Source organism: Oncorhynchus masou, chromosome 17 (genome assembly GCF_036934945.1).
Source record: "Oncorhynchus masou masou isolate Uvic2021 chromosome 17, UVic_Omas_1.1, whole genome shotgun sequence".
NCBI classification, from domain to species: Eukaryota; Metazoa; Chordata; class Actinopteri; order Salmoniformes; family Salmonidae; genus Oncorhynchus; species Oncorhynchus masou.
Window position 1 is genome coordinate 42,271,873 of NC_088228.1, and position 25,631 is coordinate 42,297,503.

The 25,631-nt window shown below is 43.9% G+C and overlaps 1 protein-coding gene across 1 annotated transcript in view; it reads right to left on the reverse strand.

Annotated features, from left to right (window-relative positions):
* Positions 1-22,752, reverse strand: part of LOC135559066 (neurocan core protein-like) — an 87,653-nt gene extending 64,901 nt beyond the window's left edge. Inside the window, exon 1 of the mRNA XM_064993418.1 lies at positions 22,416-22,752. The gene's annotated coding sequence lies outside the window, so the exon portion shown is untranslated. The remainder of the gene's footprint in view (positions 1-22,415) is intronic.
* Between the last annotated feature and the right edge of the window lie 2,879 nt (positions 22,753-25,631).

Sequence of the window (25,631 nt, forward strand, 5' to 3'; positions counted from 1 at the left end):
ACTTGACAGCGCTTAAATATTTTTTTAAAGGATAATGTGCAGTGTGCAATCCAGGTATGCAAAGCTTTTAGAGACTTGCCCAGAATGACTCACAGCTACCAAAGGTGATTCTAACATGTATTGACACAGGGGTGTGAATACATACACTACCAGTGAAAAGTTTTAGAACACTTACTCATTCAAGGGTTTTTCTTAATTTGACTAGTTTCTACATTGTAGAATAATAGTGAAGACATCAGAACTATGAAATAACACATATGGAATCATGTAGTAACCAAAAAACTAACACAAATTAAAACACAAATGTAACATATATTTTATATTTCAGATTCTTCAAATAATCACCCTTTGCCCTGATGACAGTTTTACACACTCTGGCATTCTCTCAAACAGCTTCACCTGGAAGGCTTTTCCAACATTCTTGAAGGAGTTCCCACACATGCTGAGCACTTGTTGGCTGCTTTTCGTTTACCCTGCGGTCCAACTCATCCCGAACCATCTCAATTGGGTTGAGGTCAGGTGATTGTGGAGGCCAGGTCATCTGATGCATCACTCTCCTTCTTGGTCTAATAGCCTTTACACAGCCTGGAGGTGTGGTGGGTCATTGTCCTCTTGGAAAACAAATGATAGTCCCACTAAGCGCAAACCAGATGGGATGACGTATCAGGCTGTAACAACAACATTTGGAATATCAAGGGGTATGAATACTTTGGGAAGGCACTGCAAGTCTCAATGCCTCCTGGGAAAAGGAGGTCAGTAACTGTTCAATAGTGTTTCATGAGTTAATTAAGACACTTTCGTTGACAACAACAACCTGGGGAAAAGACTGCAGGCCCCGGTTGATGCAACAGACTGTTAAACTTCCCTTGATATTTCATTACATGTCAATCTGGGAAGAGATGAAAGAAGAGAAACAAAGAGGACGACAATGGAATGTTCAGTCATGATGACTGTGTGTGTGTGTGTGTGTGTGTGTGTGTGTGTGTGTGTGTGTGTGTGCGTGTGTGTGCGTGTGCGTGCCTGTGTTTGGCTTTTATAAAGCATAGCATTGTTTTATAAAGAGAAACCGTTTCATAAAGCAAAACTGTCAGACATAGCGTCATGTTTCTTTCCTCTCGCTAGGGACCTGGCAGCTGAAAATGACTTCTCTCTTTCCTTAATCATGTCTTACAAAAACAATTACCTCTTCAGAGCGGCGGAGGGCTCCAAGTGATGGACAGACTAAGTGAGGGGTAGAGAGGAGAGGCAAGGGCCACTTTCAAACCAACTAGGAAAATAATGCCAAATCGAACTGCCAATTTGAAATGTAAAAGCTCTTTGAAAATTGACAGGCTGGCACAGGTGGTAACCTGGCATAATGCTATTCGCATTGCTATGATACAGTGTGGACTGGGGCTGTACCTCATAGCTGGTCTTGCGCTTTGACATTGAGGATGGGTTTTAATTGCTATACTTCTAGGAGCAGAACGTTGTTTGTGCCATCATTTTGAGAAGGTAATGTGCTAGGTAATATTTGATCATCTGTGAGAACATCATTCTTTATCCCTATAGGCTCAGCATGGCATTGTGACATAATAACAGGGAAGACTAAATGACTCAGCAGCAGAAAAACCTAAGTCATGGGCACATTTGTCTAGGAAATAGGAAGTAGACAAAGAATTGCACAGTAATTACTTAAGACATTATCAGAAGTAGCTACCCGACTACAACTCCCCTCCCCTCCCCTCCACCCGCCAAACCCAAATCCTCATCTGAAGATCTGAGCACCAGGAAAGGTAATGGAGCTGAATCAGGCATTATTCTCTCCCTGCTACCCCAGGCGTTTCGATCGGTGTGTTTGACTTGTGTGTCGAATAAGTCTGGTGAATAATCACTCAGAACAGCTAATGACTGATGAAACGCTGCTGGAGGGAATCATGAGAAGAGGGAGGCTCTGAAAGGAGCAACGTGGCCTCAGGGAAATTAGGATTATTCTGTGACAGTCCGTTTAGTATGATGTTACGTTAGGTTCAATTATAAATGGAATAGCGGTCTGCCAATAGCATACGAATTAGTACTATATATCTTACATAGTACTAATATAATATAATAATTTTGCACGCCCAATTTTTCAGTTTTTGATTTGTTAAAAAAGTTTGAAATATCCAATAAATGTTGTTCCACTTCATGATTGTGTCCCACTTGTTGTTGATTCTTCACAAAAAATACAGTTTTATATCTTTATGTTTGAAGCCTGAAATGTGGCAAAAGGTTGCAAAGTTCAAGGGGGCCGAATACTTTTGCAAGGCACTGTATAGTACTATACATATCATATGAATTGGGTGATATATAGTACTATACATATCATATGAATTGGGTGATGTAATGTACTATACATATCATATGAATTGGGTGATATATAGTACTATACATATCATATGAATTGGGTGATATATAGTACTATACATATCATATGAATTGGGTGATATATAGTACTATACATATATGAATTGGGTGATATATAGTACTATACATATCATATGAATTGGGTGATATATAGTACTATACATATCATATGAATTGGGTGATATATAGTACTATACATATCATATGAATTGGGTGATATATAGTACTATACATATATGAATTGGGTGATATATAGTACTATACATATCATATGAATTGGGTGATATATAGTACTATACATATCATATTAATTGGGTGATATATAGTACAATACATATCATATTAATTGGGTGATATATAGTACAATACATATCATATTAATTGGGTGATATATAGTACTATACATATCATATGAATTGGGTGATATATAGTACTATACATATCATATGAATTGGGTGATGTAATGTACTATACATATCATATGAATTGGGTGATATATAGTACAATACATATCATATGAATTGGGTGATATATAGTACTATACATATCATATGAATTGGGTGATATATAGTACTATACATATCATATTAATTGGGTGATATATAGTACTATACATATCATATTAATTGGGTGATATATAGTACTATACATATCATATGAATTGGGTGATATATAGTACAATACATATCATATTAATTGGGTGATATATAGTACTATACATATCATATGAATTGGGTGATGTAATGTACTATACATATATGAATTGGGTGATATATAGTACTATACATATCATATGAATTGGGTGATATATAGTACTATACATATCATATGAATTGGGTGATATATAGTACTATACATATCATATGAATTGGGTGATATATAGTACTATACATATCATATGAATTGGGTGATATAATGTACTATACATATCATATGAATTGGGTGATATATAGTACTATACATATCATATGAATTGGGTGATATATAGTACTATACATATCATATGAATTGGGTGATATATAGTACTATACATATCATATGAATTGGGTGATATATAGTACTATACATATCATATGAATTGGGTGATATATAGTACTATACATATCATATGAATTGGGTGATATATAGTACTATACATATCATATGAATTGGGTGATATATAGTACTATACATATCATATGAATTGGGTGATGTAATGTACTATACATATATTAATTGGGTGATATATAGTACTATACATATCATATGAATTGGGTGATTCGTATGGCTCTGAGACCAGGCTGAGAGGAAAGGAGAGGTGAGTAGAGGAATCAGGGAGGAATCAGAGAAATACGGAGAGTAAGTTTCGTATGGCTCTGAGACCAGGCTGAGGAAAGGAGAGGTGAGTAGAGGAATCAGGGAGGAATCAGAGAAATACGGAGAGTAAGTTTCATATGGCTCTGAGACCAGGCTGAGGAAAGGAGAGGTGAGTAGAGGAATCAGGGAGGAATCAGAGAAATACGGAGAGTAAGTTTCGTATGGCTCTGAGACCAGGCTGAGAGGAAAGGAGAGGTGAGTAGAGGAATCAGGGAGGAATCAGAGAAATACGGAGAGTAAGTTTCGTATGGCTCTGAGACCAGGCTGAGAGGAAAGGAGAGGTGAGTAGAGGAATCAGGGAGGAATCAGAGAAATACGGAGAGTAAGTTTCGTATGGCTCTGAGACCAGGCTGAGAGGAAAGGAGAGGTGAGTAGAGGAATCAGGGAGGAATCAGAGAAATACGGAGAGTAAGTTTCATATGGCTCTGAGACCAGGCTGAGAGGAAAGGAGAGGTGAGTAGAGGAATCAGGGAGGAATCAGAGAAATACGGAGAGTAAGTTTCATATGGCTCTGAGACCAGGCTGAGAGGAAAGGAGAGGTGAGTAGAGGAATCAGGGAGGAATCAGAGAAATACGGAGAGTAAGTTTCGTATGGCTCTGAGACCAGGCTGAGAGGAAAGGAGAGGTGAGTAGAGGAATCAGGGAGGAATCAGAGAAATACGGAGAGTAAGTTTCGTATGGCTCTGAGACCAGGCTGAGAGGAAAGGAGAGGTGAGTAGAGGAATCAGGGAGGAATCAGAGAAATACGGAGAGTAAGTTTCGTATGGCTCTGAGACCAGGCTGAGAGGAAAGGAGAGGTGAGTAGAGGAATCAGGGAGGAATCAGAGAAATACGGAGAGTAAGTTTCATATGGCTCTGAGACCAGGCTGAGAGGAAAGGAGAGGTGAGTAGAGGAATCAGGGAGGAATCAGAGAAATACGGAGAGTAAGTTTCATATGGCTCTGAGACCAGGCTGAGAGGAAAGGAGAGGTGAGTAGAGGAATCAGGGAGGAATCAGAGAAATACGGAGAGTAAGTTTCGTATGGCTCTGAGACCAGGCTGAGAGGAAAGGAGAGGTGAGTAGAGGAATCAGGGAGGAATCAGAGAAATACGGAGAGTAAGTTTCATATGGCTCTGAGACCAGGCTGAGAGGAAAGGAGAGGTGAGTAGAGGAATCAGGGAGGAATCAGAGAAATACGGAGAGTAAGTTTGGTATGGCTCTGAGACCAGGCTGAGGAAAGGAGAGGTGAGTAGAGGAATCAGGGAGGAATCAGAGAAATACGGAGAGTAAGTTTCGTATGGCTCTGAGACCAGGCTGAGAGGAAAGGAGAGGTGAGTAGAGGAATCAGGGAGGAATCAGAGAAATACGGAGAGTAAGTTTCATATGGCTCTGAGACCAGGCTGAGAGGAAAGGAGAGGTGAGTAGAGGAATCAGGGAGGAATCAGAGAAATACGGAGAGTAAGTTTCATATGGCTCTGAGACCAGGCTGAGAGGAAAGGAGAGGTGAGTAGAGGAATCAGGGAGGAATCAGAGAAATACGGAGAGTAAGTTTCGTATGGCTCTGAGACCAGGCTGAGAGGAAAGGAGAGGTGAGTAGAGGAATCAGGGAGGAATCAGAGAAATACGGAGAGTAAGTTTCGTATGGCTCTGAGACCAGGCTGAGAGGAAAGGAGAGGTGAGTAGAGGAATCAGGGAGGAATCAGAGAAATACGGAGAGTAAGTTTCATATGGCTCTGAGACCAGGCTGAGAGGAAAGGAGAGGTGAGTAGAGGAATCAGGGAGGAATCAGAGAAATACGGAATCAGAGTAAGAGTAAGTTTCGTATGGCTCTGAGACCAGGCTGAGAGGAAAGGAGAGGTGAGTAGAGGAATCAGGGAGGAATCAGAGAAATACGGAGAGTAAGTTTCGTATGGCTCTGAGACCAGGCTGAGAGGAAAGGAGAGGTGAGTAGAGGAATCAGGGAGGAATCAGAGAAATACGGAGAGTAAGTTTCGTATGGCTCTGAGACCAGGCTGAGAGGAAAGGAGAGGTGAGTAGAGGAATCAGGGAGGAATCAGAGAAATACGGAGAGTAAGTTTCGTATGGCTCTGAGACCAGGCTGAGAGGAAAGGAGAGGTGAGTAGAGGAATCAGGGAGGAATCAGAGAAATACGGAGAGTAAGTTTCGTATGGCTCTGAGACCAGGCTGAGAGGAAAGGAGAGGTGAGTAGAGGAATCAGGGAGGAATCAGAGAAATACGGAGAGTAAGTTTCGTATGGCTCTGAGACCAGGCTGAGAGGAAAGGAGAGGTGAGTAGAGGAATCAGGGAGGAATCAGAGAAATACGGAGAGTAAGTTTCATATGGCTCTGAGACCAGGCTGAGAGGAAAGGAGAGGTGAGTAGAGGAATCAGGGAGGAATCAGAGAAATACGGAGAGTAAGTTTCATATGGCTCTGAGACCAGGCTGAGAGGAAAGGAGAGGTGAGTAGAGGAATCAGGGAGGAATCAGAGAAATACGGAGAGTAAGTTTCATATGGCTCTGAGACCAGGCTGAGAGGAAAGGAGAGGTGAGTAGAGGAATCAGGGAGGAATCAGGGGAGGAATCAGGGAGGAATCAGAGAAATACGGAGAGTAAGTTTCATATGGCTCTGAGACCAGGCTGAGAGGAAAGGAGAGGTGAGTAGAGGAATCAGGGAGGAATCAGAGAAATACGGAGAGTAAGTTTCATATGGCTCTGAGACCAGGCTGAGAGGAAAGGAGAGGTGAGTAGAGGAATCAGGGAGGAATCAGAGAAATACGGAGAGTAAGTTTCATATGGCTCTGAGACCAGGCTGAGAGGAAAGGAGAGGTGAGTAGAGGAATCAGGGAGGAATCAGAGAAATACGGAGAGTAAGTTTCGTATGGCTCTGAGACCAGGCTGAGAGGAAAGGAGAGGTGAGTAGAGGAATCAGGGAGGAATCAGAGAAATACGGAGAGTAAGTTTCGTATGGCTCTGAGACCAGGCTGAGAGGAAAGGAGAGGTGAGTAGAGGAATCAGGGAGGAATCAGAGAAATACGGAGAGTAAGTTTCATATGGCTCTGAGACCAGGCTGAGAGGAAAGGAGAGGTGAGTAGAGGAATCAGGGAGGAATCAGAGAAATACGGAGAGGAATCAGTAAGTTTCATATGGCTCTGAGACCAGGCTGAGAGGAAAGGAGAGGTGAGTAGAGGAATCAGGGAGGAATCAGAGAAATACGGAGAGTAAGTTTCGTATGGCTCTGAGACCAGGCTGAGAGGAAAGGAGAGGTGAGTAGAGGAATCAGGGAGGAATCAGAGAAATACGGAGAGTAAGTTTCGTATGGCTCTGAGACCAGGCTGAGAGGAAAGGAGAGGTGAGTAGAGGAATCAGGGAGGAATCAGAGAAATACGGAGAGTAAGTTTCGTATGGCTCTGAGACCAGGCTGAGAGGAAAGGAGAGGTGAGTAGAGGAATCAGGGAGGAATCAGAGAAATACGGAGAGTAAGTTTCATATGGCTCTGAGACCAGGCTGAGAGGAAAGGAGAGGTGAGTAGAGGAATCAGGGAGGAATCAGAGAAATACGGAGAGTAAGTTTCATATGGCTCTGAGACCAGGCTGAGGAAAGGAGAGGTGAGTAGAGGAATCAGGGAGGAATCAGAGAAATACGGAGTAAGTTTCATATGGCTCTGAGACCAGGCTGAGAGGAAAGGAGAGGTGAGTAGAGGAATCAGGGAGGAATCAGAGAAATACGGAGAGTAAGTTTCGTATGGCTCTGAGACCAGGCTGAGAGGAAAGGAGAGGTGAGTAGAGGAATCAGGGAGGAATCAGAGAAATACGGAGAGTAAGTTTCATATGGCTCTGAGACCAGGCTGAGGAAAGGAAGGTGAGTAGAGAATCAGGGAGGAATCAGAGAAATACGGAGAGTAAGTTTCGTATGGCTCTGAGACCAGGCTGAGAGGAAAGGAGAGTAGAGGAATCAGGGAGGAATCAGAGAAATACGGAGAGTAAGTTTCGTATGGCTCTGAGACCAGGCTGAGAGGAAAGGAGAGGTGAGTAGAGGAATCAGGGAGGAATCAGAGAAATACGGAGAGTAAGTTTCATATGGCTCTGAGACCAGGCTGAGAGGAAAGGAGAGGTGAGTAGAGGAATCAGGGAGGAATCAGAGAAATACGGAGAGTAAGTTTCATATGGCTCTGAGACCAGGCTGAGAGGAAAGGAGAGGTGAGTAGAGGAATCAGGGAGGAATCAGAGAAATACGGAGAGTAAGTTTCGTATGGCTCTGAGACCAGGCTGAGAGGAAAGGAGAGGTGAGTAGAGGAATCAGGGAGGAATCAGAGAAATACGGAGAGTAAGTTTCATATGGCTCTGAGACCAGGCTGAGAGGAAAGGAGAGGTGAGTAGAGGAATCAGGGAGGAATCAGAGAAATACGGAGAGTAAGTTTCGTATGGCTCTGAGACCAGGCTGAGAGGAAAGGAGAGGTGAGTAGAGGAATCAGGGAGGAATCAGAGAAATACGGAGAGTAAGTTTCGTATGGCTCTGAGACCAGGCTGAGAGGAAAGGAGAGGTGAGTAGAGGAATCAGGGAGGAATCAGAGAAATACGGAGAGTAAGTTTCGTATGGCTCTGAGACCAGGCTGAGAGGAAAGGAGAGGTGAGTAGAGGAATCAGGGAGGAATCAGAGAAATACGGAGAGTAAGTTTCGTATGGCTCTGAGACCAGGCTGAGAGGAAAGGAGAGGTGAGTAGAGGAATCAGGGAGGAATCAGAGAAATACGGAGAGTAAGTTTCGTATGGCTCTGAGACCAGGCTGAGAGGAAAGGAGAGGTGAGTAGAGGAATCAGGGAGGAATCAGAGAAATACGGAGAGTAAGTTTCGTATGGCTCTGAGACCAGGCTGAGAGGAAAGGAGAGGTGAGTAGAGGAATCAGGGAGGAATCAGAGAAATACGGAGAGTAAGTTTCGTATGGCTCTGAGACCAGGCTGAGAGGAAAGGAGAGGTGAGTAGAGGAATCAGGGAGGAATCAGAGAAATACGGAGAGTAAGTTTCGTATGGCTCTGAGACCAGGCTGAGAGGAAAGGAGAGGTGAGTAGAGGAATCAGGGAGGAATCAGAGAAATACGGAGAGTAAGTTTCGTATGGCTCTGAGACCAGGCTGAGAGGAAAGGAGAGGTGAGTAGAGGAATCAGGGAGGAATCAGAGAAATACGGAGAGTAAGTTTCATATGGCTCTGAGACCAGGCTGAGAGGAAAGGAGAGGTGAGTAGAGGAATCAGGGAGGAATCAGAGAAATACGGAGAGTAAGTTTCGTATGGCTCTGAGACCAGGCTGAGAGGAAAGGAGAGGTGAGTAGAGGAATCAGGGAGGAATCAGAGAAATACGGAGAGTAAGTTTCGTATGGCTCTGAGACCAGGCTGAGAGGAAAGGAGAGGTGAGTAGAGGAATCAGGGAGGAATCAGAGAAATACGGAGAGTAAGTTTCGTATGGCTCTGAGACCAGGCTGAGAGGAAAGGAGAGGTGAGTAGAGGAATCAGGGAGGAATCAGAGAAATACGGAGAGTAAGTTTCGTATGGCTCTGAGACCAGGCTGAGAGGAAAGGAGAGGTGAGTAGAGGAATCAGGGAGGAATCAGAGAAATACGGAGAGTAAGTTTCGTATGGCTCTGAGACCAGGCTGAGGAAAGGAGGGGTGAGTCTACTGCCCATGTAACAGTTACTCTTCCTGGTGTCCACATGAAACGTACAAATACATGACAAATTACAGGAGCAGTTATATAAATTTAACAACATAACAAGATATTACATTAAATAAAATACTAAGAAATAAAATAATGATGTATAAGAAAGACACCAAGAGAAAAATACTATTTACACACTATTTATATATACGTACTTGTGAGAGAAGGAGAGAGGCAAGATAAGAACAATAATTAAGGTTCAGGACAAAGAGAGAGAGTTGGACAATTATAACTACAAAAAGATGCTATCTCAGAAAAAAGGGTTCTGAAAACGTTCTCCGTCTGTCCCCATAGGAGAACCCTTTTTGGTTCCAGGTATAATCCTTTTGGGTTCCACGTAGAACCCTCTATGGAACGGGTTCTACATGGAACCGAAAAGGGTTCTCCTATGGGGACAGCCAAATAACCTTTTTAGGTTCTAGGTAGCACCTTGTAGATGCAAAATGACTGCCAAACTGGTGTGGAAAAGAGACATCGCAGAGCTCGGCAGTGAAACACAACATTGTTTATCTTTAAAATGGCATCAATCCCAAGTGGGTCACGTAAGTGATGATTTCCATTGGGCTTGACGATTATTGGAGCAAATAGCCTGGGACCATGCTGCGGTAAGCCCCACAATATTGAGGTTACCGCCCAGAACATAAGCATGACAGATGGATGAAGCAATCTACAGTAAGTCTACTCAATCATACTGTACTAACCCTACTGTAACAGCTTACCAGCCATCCATACCTCTCTTTCTGTCTCCCATGTCCTCCCATGTTAAGTGGGGGGAGTGAATGGGACTACTATATTCACCTTACTGTTAGTCTATACAACCACATGGCTCCACAAATAAAGTGTATTCTTATTATATCTTATATTTCTACCCAAACAAAAACCCGAACGCTCTCACTCTGTCTCCTTACGCGGGGGAAGGGAATGGGACCACTGACTGACCTACTGCAACATCCTCTTGTCACCGAGCTCACGAGGTTCTAATGAAAGGCTAAGATTTGGCCTGGCTACGTGCCAGAGACAGAGACACAGTCATCTCAATGACTCTGAGGTCATGAAGCATTATAATGCTTCATATCATTACTGAGGAGCAGTAGCCTAATTACAGCGGTATCACATTACACAATGCCTACAGATACAATACCATATTGATCATAGACATATATATATTCAACATACTTTTGAGTATTGCTATATATAGCTCAAATATAGCATAACTGAGCACAGTGCTTCCACATGACTTATGTGCAATACACCCTGGTGTGCTTTACTCAGGCGCTGCGTACCTGAGAGAAATACAAAGGCACAGTGGTATAGAGCCCCCTGTGGAGCCACTGCAATGGAACTATAAACATTTCATTTATCTGTGGAAGACTTTCATGCAGTGTGTACTGTGTGTGTGTGTTATTGTGTGTGTGTGTGTGTGTGTCTTCACTGACAGCAGGGAGCTGTCCGTGAAGACAGATCCTAAATGCCCTCAATCAACACAGCTCAATCAACCTATGTACTGGATTTGTGTTAAAAAGCAAGTGTAACCAAATTTGTAACGTTGTGCGAGAGATGGTGATGAAGACAGAGAGAGAGAGAGATGGTGATGAAGACAGAGCGAGAGAGATGGTGATGAAGACAGAGAGAGAGAGATGGTGATGAAGACACAGAGAGAGAGAGATGGTGTTGAAGACAGAGAGAGAGAGATGGTGTTGAAGACACAGAGAGAGAGAGATGGTGATGAAGACAGAGAGAGAGCGACAGAGATGGTGATGAAGACAGAGAGAGAGAGAGAGAGCGAGATGGTGATGAAGACACAGAGAGAGAGAGAGAGAGAGGTGATGAAGACAGAGAGAGAGAGATGGTGATGAAGACACAGAGAGAGAGAGATGGTGATGAAGACACAGAGAGAGAGAGATGGTGATGAAGACACAGAGAGAGAGAGAGAGAGAGGTGATGAAGACAGAGAGAGAGAGATGGTGATGAAGACACAGAGAGAGAGAGATGGTGATGAAGACACAGAGAGAGAGAGATGGTGATGAAGACACAGAGAGAGAGATGGTGATGAAGACAGAGAGAGAGAGAGAGAGAGAGAGAGAGAGATGGTGATGAAGACAGAGAGAGAGAGAGATGGTGATGAAGACAGAGAGAGAGAGAGAGAGAGAGAGAGAGATGGTGTTAGAGAGAGAGATGATGATTAAGACAGAGATAGAGAGAGATGGTGATGAAGAGAGAGAGAGGTGTTAGAGAGAGATGGTGATTAAGAAAGAGATAGAGAGATGGTGATGAAGACAGAGAGAGAGAGAGATGGTGATGAAGACAGAGAGAGAGAGAGATGGTGTTAGAGAGAGAGATGGTGATGAAGACAGAGAGAGAGAGATGGTGATGAAGACAGAGCGAGAGAGAGAGAGAGAGAGAGAGAGAGAGAGAGAGAGAGAGAGAGAGAGAGAGAGAGAGAGAGAGAGATGGTGTTAGAGAGAGAGATGATGATGATTAAGACAGAGATAGAGAGAGATGGTGATGAAGACAGAGAGAGAGAGGTGTTAGAGAGAGAGATGATGATTAAGACAGAGATAGAGAGAGATGGTGATGAAGACAGAGAGAGATGGTGATGAAGACAGAGAGAGAGAGAGATGGTGATGAAGACAGAGAGAGAGAGGTGTTAGAGAGAGAGATGGTGATTAAGAAAGAGATAGAGAGATGGTGATGAAGACAGAGAGAGAGATGGTGATGAAGACAGAGAGAGAGAGAGATGGTGTTAGAGAGAGAGATGGTGATGAAGACAGAGAGAGAGAGATGGTGATGAAGACAGAGAGAGAGAGAGATGGTGATGAAGACAGAGAGAGAGAGAGAGAGAGAGAGAGAGAGAGACAGAGAGAGAGAGATGGTGTTAGAGAGAGAGAGATGATGATTAAGACAGAGATAGAGAGAGATGGTGATGAAGACAGAGAGAGAGAGGTGTTAGAGAGAGAGATGATGATTAAGACAGAGATAGAGAGAGATGGTGATGAAGACAGAGAGAGAGAGAGAGAGAGATGGTGATGAAGACAGAGAGAGAGAGAGAGAGAGAGAGAGATGGTGATGAAGACAGAGAGAGAGATGGTGATGAAGACAGAGAGAGAGAGAGAGAGAGAGAGAGAGAGAGAGAGAGAGACAGAGAGAGAGAGAGAGAGAGAGAGAGAGAGAGATGGTGTTGAAGACAGAGAGAGACCATATTAGAGAGACATATTTCCCTCAGATTACACAGATTCACAAAGAATTCGAAAACAAATCCAATGTTGAAAAACTCCCATATCTACTGGGTGAAATTCCACAGTGTACCATCAGAGCAGCAAGATTTGTGACCTGTTGCCACGAGAAAAGGGCAACCAGTGAAGAACACACACCATTGTAAATACAACCCATATCTATGCTTATTTATTTTATCTTGTGTCCTTTACCATTTGTACATTGTTAAAACACTGTATATATATATAATATGACATTTGTAATGTCTTTATTGTTTTGAAACTTCTGTATGTGTGATGTTTACTATTAATTTTAATTGTTTATTTCACTTTATATATTATCTACCTTACTTGCTTTGGCAATGTTAACACATGTTTCCCATGCCAATAAAGCCCTTGAATTGAATTGAATTGAGAGAGAGAGATGGTGATGAAGACAGAGAGAGAGAGAGATGGTGATGAAGACAGAGAGAGAGAGAGAGATGGTGTTGAAGACAGAGAGAGAGAGAGAGAGATGGTGTTGAAGACAGAGAGAGAGAGATGGTGTTGAAGACAGAGAGAGAGAGAGATGGTGTTGAAGACAGAGAGAGAGAGATGGTGTTGAAGACAGAGAGAGAGAGAGATGGTGTTGAAGACAGAGAGAGAGAGATGGTGTTGAAGACAGAGAGAGAGAGAGAGAGAGAGAGAGAGAGAGAGATGGTGTTGAAGACAGAGAGAGATGGTGATGAAGACCGAGAGAGAGAGAGATGGTGATGAAGACAGAGAGAGAGAGAGATGGTGATGAAGACAGAGAGAGAGAGAGATGGTGATGAAGACACAGAGAGAGAGAGAGATGGTGATGAAGACAGAGGGAGAGAGAGAGAGATGGTGATGAAGACAGAGAGAGAGAGATGGTGATGAAGACAGAGAGAGAGAGAGAGAGAGAGATGGTGATGAAGACAGAGAGAGAGAGATGGTGATGAAGACACAGAGAGAGAGAGAGAGATGGTGATGAAGACAGAGAGAGAGAGAGAGAGAGATGGTGATGAAGACAGAGAGAGAGAGAGAGAGATGGTGTTGAAGACAGAGAGAGTGAGAGATGGTGATGAAGACAGAGAGAGAGAGATGGTGATGAAGACAGAGAGAGAGATGTGACAGAAGGAACAGTCACAATACATATGAATGGCAGCAGATACAGTTGAAGTCAGACGTTTACATACACTTAGGTTGGAGTCATTAAAACTCGTTTTTCAACCACTCCACACATTTCTTGTTAAGAAACTAGAGTTTTGGCAAGTCGGTTAGGACATCTAATTTGTGCATGACACAAGTAATTTTTCCAACAATTGTTTACAGACAGATTATTTCACTGTATCATAATTCCAGTGGGTCAGAAGTTTACATACACTAAGTTGACTGTGATTTAAACAGCTTGGAAATTCCAGACAATTGTGTCATGGCTTTAGAAGCTTCTGATAGGCTAATTGACAACATTTGAGTCAATTGGAGGTGTACTGTGGATGCATTCCAAGGCCTACTTTCAAACTCAGTGCCTCTTTGCTTGACATCATGGGAAAATCAAAAGAAATCAGTCAAGACCTCAGAAAAAAATGTTAGACCTCCACAAGTCTTGTTCATCCTTGGGAGCAACTTCCACATGCCTGAAGATACCACGTTCATCTGTTCAAACAATAGTACTCAAGTATAAACACCATGGGACAACGCAGCCGTCACACCGCTCAGGAAGGAGATGCGTTCTGTCTCCTAGAGATTAACGTACTTTGGATAAAAAAGTGCAAATCAATCCCAGAACAACAGCAAAGGACCACGTAACAATGCTGGAGGAAACAGATACAAAAGTAGCTATATCCACAGTAAAACAAGTCCTATATCGACATATCCTGTAAGGCTGCTCAGCAAGGAAGAAGCCACTGCTCCAAACCGCCATAAAAAAGCCAGACTACGGTTTGCAACTGCAAAAGGGGACAAATATCATACTTTTTGGAGAAATAATGACCATCGTTATGTTTGGAGGAAGAAGGGGATGGCTTACAAGCCGAAGAACACCATCCCAACCGTGAAGCCCAGGGGTGGCAGCATCATGTTGTGGGGGTGCTTTGCTGCAGGAGGGACAGGTGCACTTCACAAAATAGATGGCATCAATGAGGATGGAAAATTACGTGGATATATTGAAGCAACATCTCAAGACATCATTCAGGAAGTTAAAGGTTGGTCGCAAATGGGTTTTCCAAATGGACAATGACCCCAAGCATACTTCCAAAGTTGTGGCAAAATGGCTTAAGGACAACAAAGTCAAGGTATTGGAGTGGCCATCACAAAGTCCTGACCTCCATCCTATAGAAAATCTGTGAGCAGAACTGAAAAAGCGTGTGCGAGCAAGGAGGCCTACAAACCTGACTCAGTTACACCAGCTCTGTCAGGAGGAATGGGCAAATGGCGATAGAGTTCAAATGGCGATAGAGAGTTTAAGCTCTATCGGTGATAGAAATAATGTCCATTTTCATGTTCATTTGGGTTAAAGTTCAAATGGCGATAGAGAGTTTAAGCTCTATCGGTGATAGAAATAATGTCCATTTTCATGTTCATTTGGATGGAGGAATTATAGCCTCAGTCTAATTGAGGTGTAGACAATAGAATAATATGCATTTGAGTGTCTGAACTTGTAACGCAGCTGCATGAACTTCTAAAGCGGTCGCATGGCGTCAAAAATCAGGGATATAGTAACGCAAGGAGCAGCTCTTATGCAGTTCCACCTCTGACACGTCAAAACAACCACTATGTGTCGGCTGTAGCACGGATCTGATCTAGCCCTTCGACTCCGCCCACTGGGAGAGATGGGGTGCATCTGAAATGGCACCCTATTCCTTACATAAGTGCACTATTTCTGTAGTACTATAGAGAATAGGGTACCATGTCACACATAGCCATGGCCAGAGAAGTGCCCATCAAAATGTAAAAAGAAAATGATACATTCAGGCGAAGATGTGCTGGCGCCACAGAGATAACTACTTCCATTTCAACGGCTGCCACTTCATCCCGGAGTTTACATGTTTAATGACCCGCAGAAGAGGTGCTCAGTCCACAGAATATAAACTAGGTGCATAAAAAAAGAGTTCTACCACATACTAACATTTATTGCAGATATATCCTTGGCCTGAGCAACGGCGCATCGGCAATAAACGTCATGTATTGAATGTGCATGAAAGTTGTCATCGTGGACTTCCTTATTCCCCTAAGAAATAACACAAACTTCAATCATCATTGGACACCATGATGTGACCAGACCCTGGGGAGTAGCACTCAGTTTATGGAGGTCACGTGGAGTCTTCTGGCAACCAGACCCTGGGGAGTAGCACTCAGTTTATGGAGGTCACGTGGAGTCTTCTGGCAACCAGACCCTGGGGAGTAGCACTCAGTTTATGGAGGTCACGTGGAGTCTTCTGGCAACCAGACCCTGGGGAGTAGCACTCAGTTTATGGAGGTCACGTGGAGTCTTCTGGCAACCAGACCCTGGGGAGTAGCACTCAGTTTATGGAGGTCACGTGGAGTCTTCTGGCAACCAGACCCTGAGGAGTAGCACTCAGTTTATGGAGGTCACGTGGAGTCTTCTGGCAACCAGACCCTGGGGAGTAGCACTCAGTTTATGGAGGTCACGTGGAGTCTTCTGGCAACCAGACCCTGGGGAGTAGCACTCAGTTTATGGAGGTCACGTGGAGTCTTCTGGCAACCAGACCCTGGGGAGTAGCACTCAGTTTATGGAGGTCACGTGGAGTCTTCTGGCAACCAGACCCTGAGGAGTAGCACTCAGTTTATGGAGGTCACGTGGAGTCTTCTGGCAACCAGACCCTGGGGAGTAGCACTCAGTTTATGGAGGTCACGTGGAGTCTTCTGGCAACCAGACCCTGGGGAGTAGCACTCAGTTTATGGAGGTCACGTGGAGTCTTCTGGCAACCAGACCCTGGGGAGTAGCACTCAGTTTATGGAGGTCACGTGGAGTCTTCTGGCAACCAGACCCTGGGGAGTAGCACTCAGTTTATGGAGGTCACGTGGAGTCTTCTGGCAACCAGACCCTGGGGAGTAGCACTCAGTTTATGGAGGTCACGTGGAGTCTTCTGGCAACCAGACCCTGGGGAGTAGCACTCAGTTTAGGGAGGTCACGTGGAGTCTTCTGGCAACCAGACCCTGGGGAGTAGCACTCAGTTTATGGAGGTCACATGGAGTCTTCTGGCAACCAGACCCTGAGGAGTAGCACTCAGTTTATGGAGGTCACGTGGAGTCTTCTGGCAACCAGACCCTGGGGGAGTAGCACTCAGTTTATGGAGGTCACGTGGAGTCTTCTGGCAACCAGACCCTGAGGAGTAGCACTCAGTTTATGGAGGTCACGTGGAGTCTTCTGGCAACCAGACCCTGGGGAGTAGCACTCAGTTTATGGAGGTCACGTGGAGTCTTCTGGCAACCAGACCCTGGGGAGTAGCACTCAGTTTATGGAGGTCACGTGGAGTCTTCTGGCAACCAGACCCTGGGAGTAGCACTCAGTTTATGGAGGTCACGTGGAGTCTTCTGGCAACCAGACCCTGGGGAGTAGCACTCAGTTTATGGAGGTCACGTGGAGTCTTCTGGCAACCAGACCCTGGGGAGTAGCACTCAGTTTATGGAGGTCACGTGGAGTCTTCTGGCAACCAGACCCTGGGGAGTAGCACTCAGTTTATGGAGGTCACGTGGAGTCTTCTGGCAACCAGACCCTGGGAGTAGCACTCAGTTTATGGAGGTCACGTGGAGTCTTCTGGCAACCAGACCCTGAGGAGTAGCACTCAGTTTATGGAGGTCACGTGGAGTCTTCTGGCAACCAGACCCTGGGGAGTAGCACTCAGTTTATGGAGGTCACGTGGAGTCTTCTGGCAACCAGACCCTGGGGAGTAGCACTCAGTTTATGGAGGTCACGTGGAGTCTTCTGGCAACCAGACCCTGGGGAGTAGCACTCAGTTTATGGAGGTCACGTGGAGTCTTCTGGCAACCAGACCCTGGGAGTAGCACTCAGTTTATGGAGGTCACGTGGAGTCTTCTGGCAACCAGACCCTGGGGAGTAGCACTCAGTTTATGGAGGTCACGTGGAGTCTTCTGGCAACCAGACCCTGGGGAGTAGCACTCAGTTTATGGAGGTCACGTGGAGTCTTCTGGCAACCAGACCCTGGGGAGTAGCACTCAGTTTATGGAGGTCACGTGGAGTCTTCTGGCAACCAGACCCTGGGAGTAGCACTCAGTTTATGGAGGTCACGTGGAGTCTTCTGGCAACCAGACCCTGGGGAGTAGCACTCAGTTTATGGAGGTCACGTGGAGTCTTCTGGCAACCAATATGGTCATTATCCAAAGCGGCTTAAAGTTATCTTGTATGGAGTGTATGTACTGTAGCGCATGTCGGAATCATTCTTCAACTCTGCTTTCGCAAGAGCCAACCAGCTGAGAAGCTCCAACCAATGTGGAGCCATCAGACATGTGTCAAAATGCTTGCTATTGAGCAGCTCAAACAGGAATACTAAACACGACAGCATGACCTTCAGCATCTGCTACCGGTCAATACCAGAGAAAGGAGGCTCTCCGCTGGCAAGAAACAAAGAGAGAGGCCGTTCTCTTTGTTTGAGAACCTTTTAGCCGCGGTGCTGTGGTCTTATCCAGGCCTGTGGTGATTGGTTTGGAGGGGGGTGTCAGTCCTTCCCAGTGTGCAAATAGTAAACTTGATTGATGGCTCGATCCGTCCAACCCCCCCTCTGGGTTGTTAGTCATTGGAGACTTCACAGCAGGGGAAACGGAGAGAGAGAATCTGAGGTGGAAAATATCTCTCCTATTCTTGAAATTGTTGAAATTCAAGGCAGAGTGAAGTCTGCCTCATCAATACACGGGAGCTCAAAGATTAACATCTGCCAAAATGGAGAAACTAAATCTTTCACTCAAAACTGTACTTTCAGTCCGATTCAATCGTATTGCATACAGAACATAATGGGTTCACACAATGCTAGCCACAATGCTTTTCTTCATTAAGGAAGCAAACAAAATGGTGGCAAAGCCAAATCCAAACACAACAGAGACACTGCATCATAGCTGTAACGGCTTTCTTCCGTCGAAGGAGAGGAGGCCCAAAATGCAGCGTAGTTCATGTTCAACATGTTTAATAAAAGACGATAACGTGAACACTATGCAAAATAACAAACGTGGAAAAACCCAAAACAGTCCTATCTGGTGCAGAGAACAAAGACAGGAAACAACCTCCCACAAACCCCAACACAAAACAAGATACCTAAATATGGTTCCCAATCAGAGACAATGACTAACACCTGCCTCTGATTGAGAACCATATCAGGCCTAACATAGAAATGGACAAACCAGACACACAACATAGAATGCCCACCCAGCTCACGTCCTGACCAACACTAAAACAAGGAAAACACAAGGAAAACACAAAATATCTATGGTCAGAATGTGACAATAGCCTACATTTCTATGGTAGGTTTACATGGTAGGTTTACATGAATGTCACAATGGAACTGTCCACGTTCAAACCTGCCCAATAAACAAGATAAGACAAAAAGTGGCCTATTCCCCTGTTGTTTGTGTCACAATGACCACATGATTAAGTTGGCACTTTACAACTTTACAGTACAGTACCAATCCTCTGGGCTTTTGGTACAGTTCTTAGTGTGTCAAAGGTTGTGGGTTCGATTCCAGCAAGGGACTAATCCCCCATATTGTTGCATTTGCACAATGCTTAGCAAGCACAACATTTAAAAACCCAATTAAATAGTAACACAATAACAACACACATTTAGAACACACACCACAAGCCCTTATAATAGTGATTATCATAGCACTTTTCTCAAGAACAACTCAAACCACTTCACACTGTATAGTTGAATTAACTCCCATCCACCACTAATGTGTAGCAGTTTCACACCACCCGGTTCACAGTAACAGACTCCATGTCTGAAAATAATATCTAGCTGTCGATTATCATAAACCACAACCTGCTGGCCATTGAAAAATGTCCAAACTGGCAACTGAATAGAGAAACTCCAGTCTCTTAGACAGTTAATCATTTAATTTCCTCTCCAGGCACCTGAAATATATTAGTTTCCAGGGTGTGCTGACACTGATGTTTTCTGCACATATTGGCAACTAAAATCAACACGTTGCCAGTTCTTCTCTATCCAAACAGCCCTTCCTGATTGTGCTCAGTGGTTCTAAAGAATATCTTGAACATTAGTGACCTATGGCTATTCCTGAGATGCCCGTAGGTCCGTATTCGCACTTTTCAACACAAATCAGTGATTCTGGCCTATGGTCCACGTATAGCTTTGGGGATTTTCTTGGGAATAATTTATCTTGGGGAATTTCCCTATTGCGAAAAATGACCAATATTTCTAGCCACAATTAGCTGTGGGATTGTGGGAGCCGGCTGCACAAACACTAGTAAAGGTTACACTGGCATACAGTAGGTTGCGCAGTAATGACATCTGGCCCATGCCAGTGGTTAACCAGCCTGCCAGTAGATTTGGCTAGCCTAGCACACTTTTATATTTCTCCTTCAGCAGGTCGGCTCCTCCCATCCTCTCCTCCCAGGGGAGGCATCCAGCCTGTCTCTGATCTGATGAGGGTGTGAGGGAGGTCTGTGACGCCTCTGGTGGTGGGAACCCAGGGGTGAACTCTCTGGTAAGGTCCTCGTTGTCCCTGGCTCTGTCTCAGTTACGGTCTCTGTCCCTTCGCTTCTTCTCTCTCGTTCCTCTCTTCTCCTCCCTCTTTCGTTATTTTCTTCCATCTCTCTGCTTATGTCTCTTCTCTCTCGCTCCCTCCCTCCCCCCATTTCTCTGTGTGGTTTCACAATGGCATCAACCCAAACTCTGTGTTTGTGGAGGCTGTCCACTTTACACTATAAACCACTGGTTCCCAACTAGGACCACTGGGGGTACTTGGCCTATCTACATGGGGTACGTGAGAAGACTCACGAGACCATAGGACTACTGGTCAAATGGGCATGAGGGGGTACTTCGGGGGTACTTCAGGAGCAGAGAAAAAAGGTTGGAAACCACTGCTCAAGACTAGAATAATGAATAGATAGACCAGGCTTAGGGCACTCAGACAATCTCACACAATAGACCTCATGTCAAGGTGACTAAAGCAGCTCCGCTTCCTAAGGCAAAGTGATTGGGACATTTCCATGTGTTGGTTTGTTTAACAAGCTCTACTGTATGATTAAGCCTTTTAGAGCATTAAGCACCCATGTGAAACATGCCTGGCTGAAGTGGATCTACTTCAGTGGAACAGCGTTGGAGTCTTTGGAGTAGAACTATAATATTAGTTTGTACTTTTATCCACAATGGCTTCCATCATTCTGGTGCTGCTAATATTTTCACCCTGTTTCTTTGCCTCGTATGTATCAAATGAGCACATTGGCAGATCACAGGGCATAAAGTACATTTGAAATGGACAAATATTCTGTATGTCACAACAACAACAACCTCTTCTATTGTCGTCTAGGAGAATGTAGGCAGAGAGACAGAACCAGTGCTAACATTGTCCTTTATCTCTCTTATCGCCTGTATCTCTGATGTCATGCCCAGGCCAGGCTATTGGGGTTACAGACAGCCGCCCCTCTGATTGGCCCCTGAGAGGTTATGTGGGTGGGACCTGTATGCATAATGGAGAACATGACAGCTGTGCAGGTGTTCTGATCACTGATCTATGCTCCAGCAGCTGTCTGCCAAACTATCCCTTTCTCTATCTCTCTTTTTTTCTCTCTTTTGTTTCCCTCTCACTTTCTCTCTCTCTCACTAACTCACACTCTCTCTCTCTCTCTCACTAACTCACACTCTCACTCTCTCTTATTTCTTCCACACACACAGACAACATTATCTTGAGGACCATTATATATTGAGGACGCTCTTAAAACGCCACAAATAAAATGTAAGCCATTGCTATAATGCCTCTTACACATTAATGGTAGCCTGCGGTATTAGAGAGTTGTCTCTCCCATTTGGCCCCTCCAGAGAAAGTACATTTCCCTCCGAGTCTCCTGTATGAGGGAAACCCTAAGACAAGCCCAGAGACCCTTTGGTTAGAAGAAGCTGTTTGGGGGGGGGCACGGGTCGTACATGGGTCATAGAATGAAAAGCTTGGATCTAAATCATTGAAAAGATCACAAGAAGAAGCTAATCTAAGCTTAGTGAGGGTGGTGTGCATGAGCATTTTCAGAGGCAGATGTAGAGGTAGTCATGGTGATCATCATTAATTAGCTTGTAGATGGAAGATCAGAAATAATAGCTTAGAAAATGCATAACGTGTCCATACAAAAGTCATTTTAAAGTAATTATTATACCCGCTGGTGTTTATAAGGAAAGCAGGACCCTGCTATGTAATTTTCCTGGTAGAACACATGAAAGTAGACTACTCCTTATACAAAAAATGCATAACATGTCCATACAAAACCCCTGTTAAAGTCCTTATTATGCCCTGTCTATGCAAAGCAGAGCCTGTGTATGTAATGTTCCTGTTGGAGCACCTGAAAGTACTTATACTTGGGCTGAAATCGTTGCTTGGTTGGCTGGCCAAGAAAGGCTTACAGAGCAAGATGCATCCATTCCATCCCCTGTGTCCAGGCGCCGCTGGTGCACCAGTCTGCATGCAAGCTATTACCCAATTTTGTTCAGACAGGGTTAAATAACCACAAATCCTATATCAAACAAATGAAAAAGTAGACAATTCACAGACAATTACTATGTTCAATCTTACCTGAAAGAAGTTTTTACAAATTCCGCAGGAATGTTAGCGCGGTACGTTGCGCTTTTGTGCAGGTGTTTCAAACGGAGCCTACCCGGATGCTCCAATCGTATCGCCTGACTGTCAGCGATGAGTCGAATGGGTGAAACGGCAAAAAAAAGAACCGGTAAGTGAGCAAAAAAAGATTCAACGCGCTACACCTTCAGCATTTTGGTCAATTGTCTCCTCCACGACTCATTTTCAGCATCTACCTCATGTCCAATTTGGAGATATCTGATCTAAATCGTGATAGACGCTTGGCGCAGGTGCTCACTCCCTGTACGCCGGTGGCGAGGCTGCGGGTGAGGAGCTGAACCGGTTTGAACAAAGAGGAGAGCACTGACAGACAGACGGTTCCATCATTCAATGGAAAATAAGAGGGGGAGGCGAGGATTGGAGGAACGGATTGATTTTGCATGACCATAAGCCGATTCCATACATAAACCTAAAAGGTTGATCCCTTGTCTCTGAATACAATTCAAATTGGCACATCATGAGATTATAACTAGACTGGAGATCTCTACTGAGTTTTTAACAGTGGTGGAAAAAGTATCCAATCGTCATACTTGAGTAAAAGTATAGATACCTTAATAGAAAGTTACTCAAGTAAAAGTGGAAGTCACCCAGTGAAACACTACTTGAGTAAAAGTATAGATACCTTAATAGAAAGTTACTCAAGTAAAAGTGGAAGTCACCCAGTAAAACACTACTTGAGTAAAAGGTAAGATACCTTAATAGCAAGTTGCTCAAGTAAAAGTGAAAGTCACCCAGTAAAACACTACTTGAGTAAAAGTCTACAAGTATTCGATTTTAAATATACTTAAGTATCAAAAGTAAATGTGTAAATCATTTAACATTCCTTATATTAAGCAAAGCAGACAGCATCATTTTCTTCTTTTTAAAATGTATGGATAGCCAGGGGCACACTCCAACACTCTGACATTATTTACAAAAGATCCATGTGTGTTTTCAGTGAGTCCCCCAGGCCGGAGGAAGTAGGGATGACCAGTGTCTTCTTGATAAGTGATTGAATTTGACCGTTTCCTTTCCTGGTAAGCATTCCAAATGGAACAAATACGTTGGGTTGTCAGGGAAATGTCTGGAGTAAAAGGTTCCAAATGTTCTTCAGGAATGTAGTGAAGTAAAAGTGAAAGTTGTCCAAAATATAAAGTAAAGTACAGATACCCAACAAACTACTTCAAAGTATTTTTACTTAAGTACTTTACACCACTGAAAATAGTCCTAGGTCTACATAAAAGTAAATGCACCTGCAGTAATTCATGTATCATTCATTTGGTTTGTGTAGCCTATTTATTCTTAACGCCAACTCAAAAGCATCTTATTTCTCATATTCAGGCTTAAAATAGTTCACAACACACGTAACACATATGTCTACCTCACTGATAAGTGTTAACACCTAGTAAAGCAATGTTAGTGGCTGTGAAGGTGCACATGTAACATTAGTGAGCGCCCTGCCCTCCCGTGTCGATGCCACACTTCTCTGGTAGCCAACATAATAAATGGCTTATAGAAACATAGTTGTCTGAGAATGTGTCATTTGGCTCAACATGGCAGCAGCCCCCGTTGCAGCACTGCAGTGCTTTGGGGTCAATAGCAACGCATCTGCATCCATCGTTGTTATAAACCGCAACATGAGAGGAAGAAAACTTCTCTTTGGTGGTGACATTAGGCCCACTGCTGCATATTTAAACATATATGGATGTGGGTTGTGTATCTAGTCGTGTCTTAACGGAGGTAGTTGTTTGGGTGTGTGGCTTCAAAGACACCAATTAGAATAGTCACAGAGCAGATGAGTCTGCTTCCATGATATTGAGCTCAGGGGAACATAGCGTTCTGATAAAAGCTCTGTATCCCTGAATATGACATGTTCTGCTTTATTTAAGCCACACACACACACTTACACGCACTTACACACACACACACACACTCTCTCCATTCAGGTTACATGGTCAGGAAAAGGCCAGGGCCGTTATGACTAGTTATAGTTCAGTTCTCTGGATCTCATAAAGAGAGCTAACTGTTGCTAAATCAGAAGCGGATGGGGATCAGATTTTTTTTTTAACAATATCACTTGTATTTACCCTCAGTTAAGTACAAGCAGTCCTTTGATAGAAAGAGGGTAGTTTATTGATGTATCTCAGAGTGATGAAGAAACCGGACATATTGAACAGTAAGAGGTCTGACTAACTCTTCTCTCGTTGCGTTACTCGAGCTCATAGAAGAAGACTGGCAGACGAGCCGACAAAGATATAGAAGTTGAAAAACAACCATCATTAAAATAACTAATACATTTACATGTGTGTGTAATGAAAGATGAAGGCATCTAACTCCTCATTCAACTGACAGACTGATGAAGGCATCTAACTCCTCATTCAACTGACAGACTGAGGTCGGCATCTAACTCCTCATTCAACTGACAGACTGATGAAGGAATCTAACTCCTCATTCAACTGACAGACTGATGAAGGCATCTAACTCCTCATTCAACTGACAGACTGATGAAGGCATCTAACTCCTCATTCAACTGACAGACTGATGAAGGCATCTAACTCCTCATTCAACTGACAGACTGATGAAGGCATCTAACTCCTCATTCAACTGACAGACTGATGTCGGCATCTAACTCCTCATTCAACTGACAGACTGATGTCGGCATCTAACTCCTCATTCAACTGACAGACTGATGAAGGCATCTAACTCCTCATTCAACTGACAGACTGATGAAGGCATCTAACTCCTCATTCAACTGACAGACTGATGAAGGCATCTAACTCCTCATTCAACTGACAGACTGATGTCGGCATCTAACTCCTCATTCAACTGACAGACTGATGAAGGCATCTAACTCCTCATTCAACTGACAGACTGATGAAGGCATCTAACTCTTCATTCAACTGACAGACTGATGTCGGCATCTAACTCCTCATTCAACTGACAGACTGATGAAGGCATCTAACTCCTCATTCAACTGACAGACTGATGAAGGCATCTAACTCCTCATTCAACTGACAGACTGATGAAGGCATCTAACTCCTCATTCAACTGACAGACTGATGAAGGCATCTAACTCCTCATTCAACTGACAGACTGATGAAGGCATCTAACTCCTCATTCAACTGACAGACTGATGAAGGCATCTAACTCCTCATTCAACTGACAGACTGATGT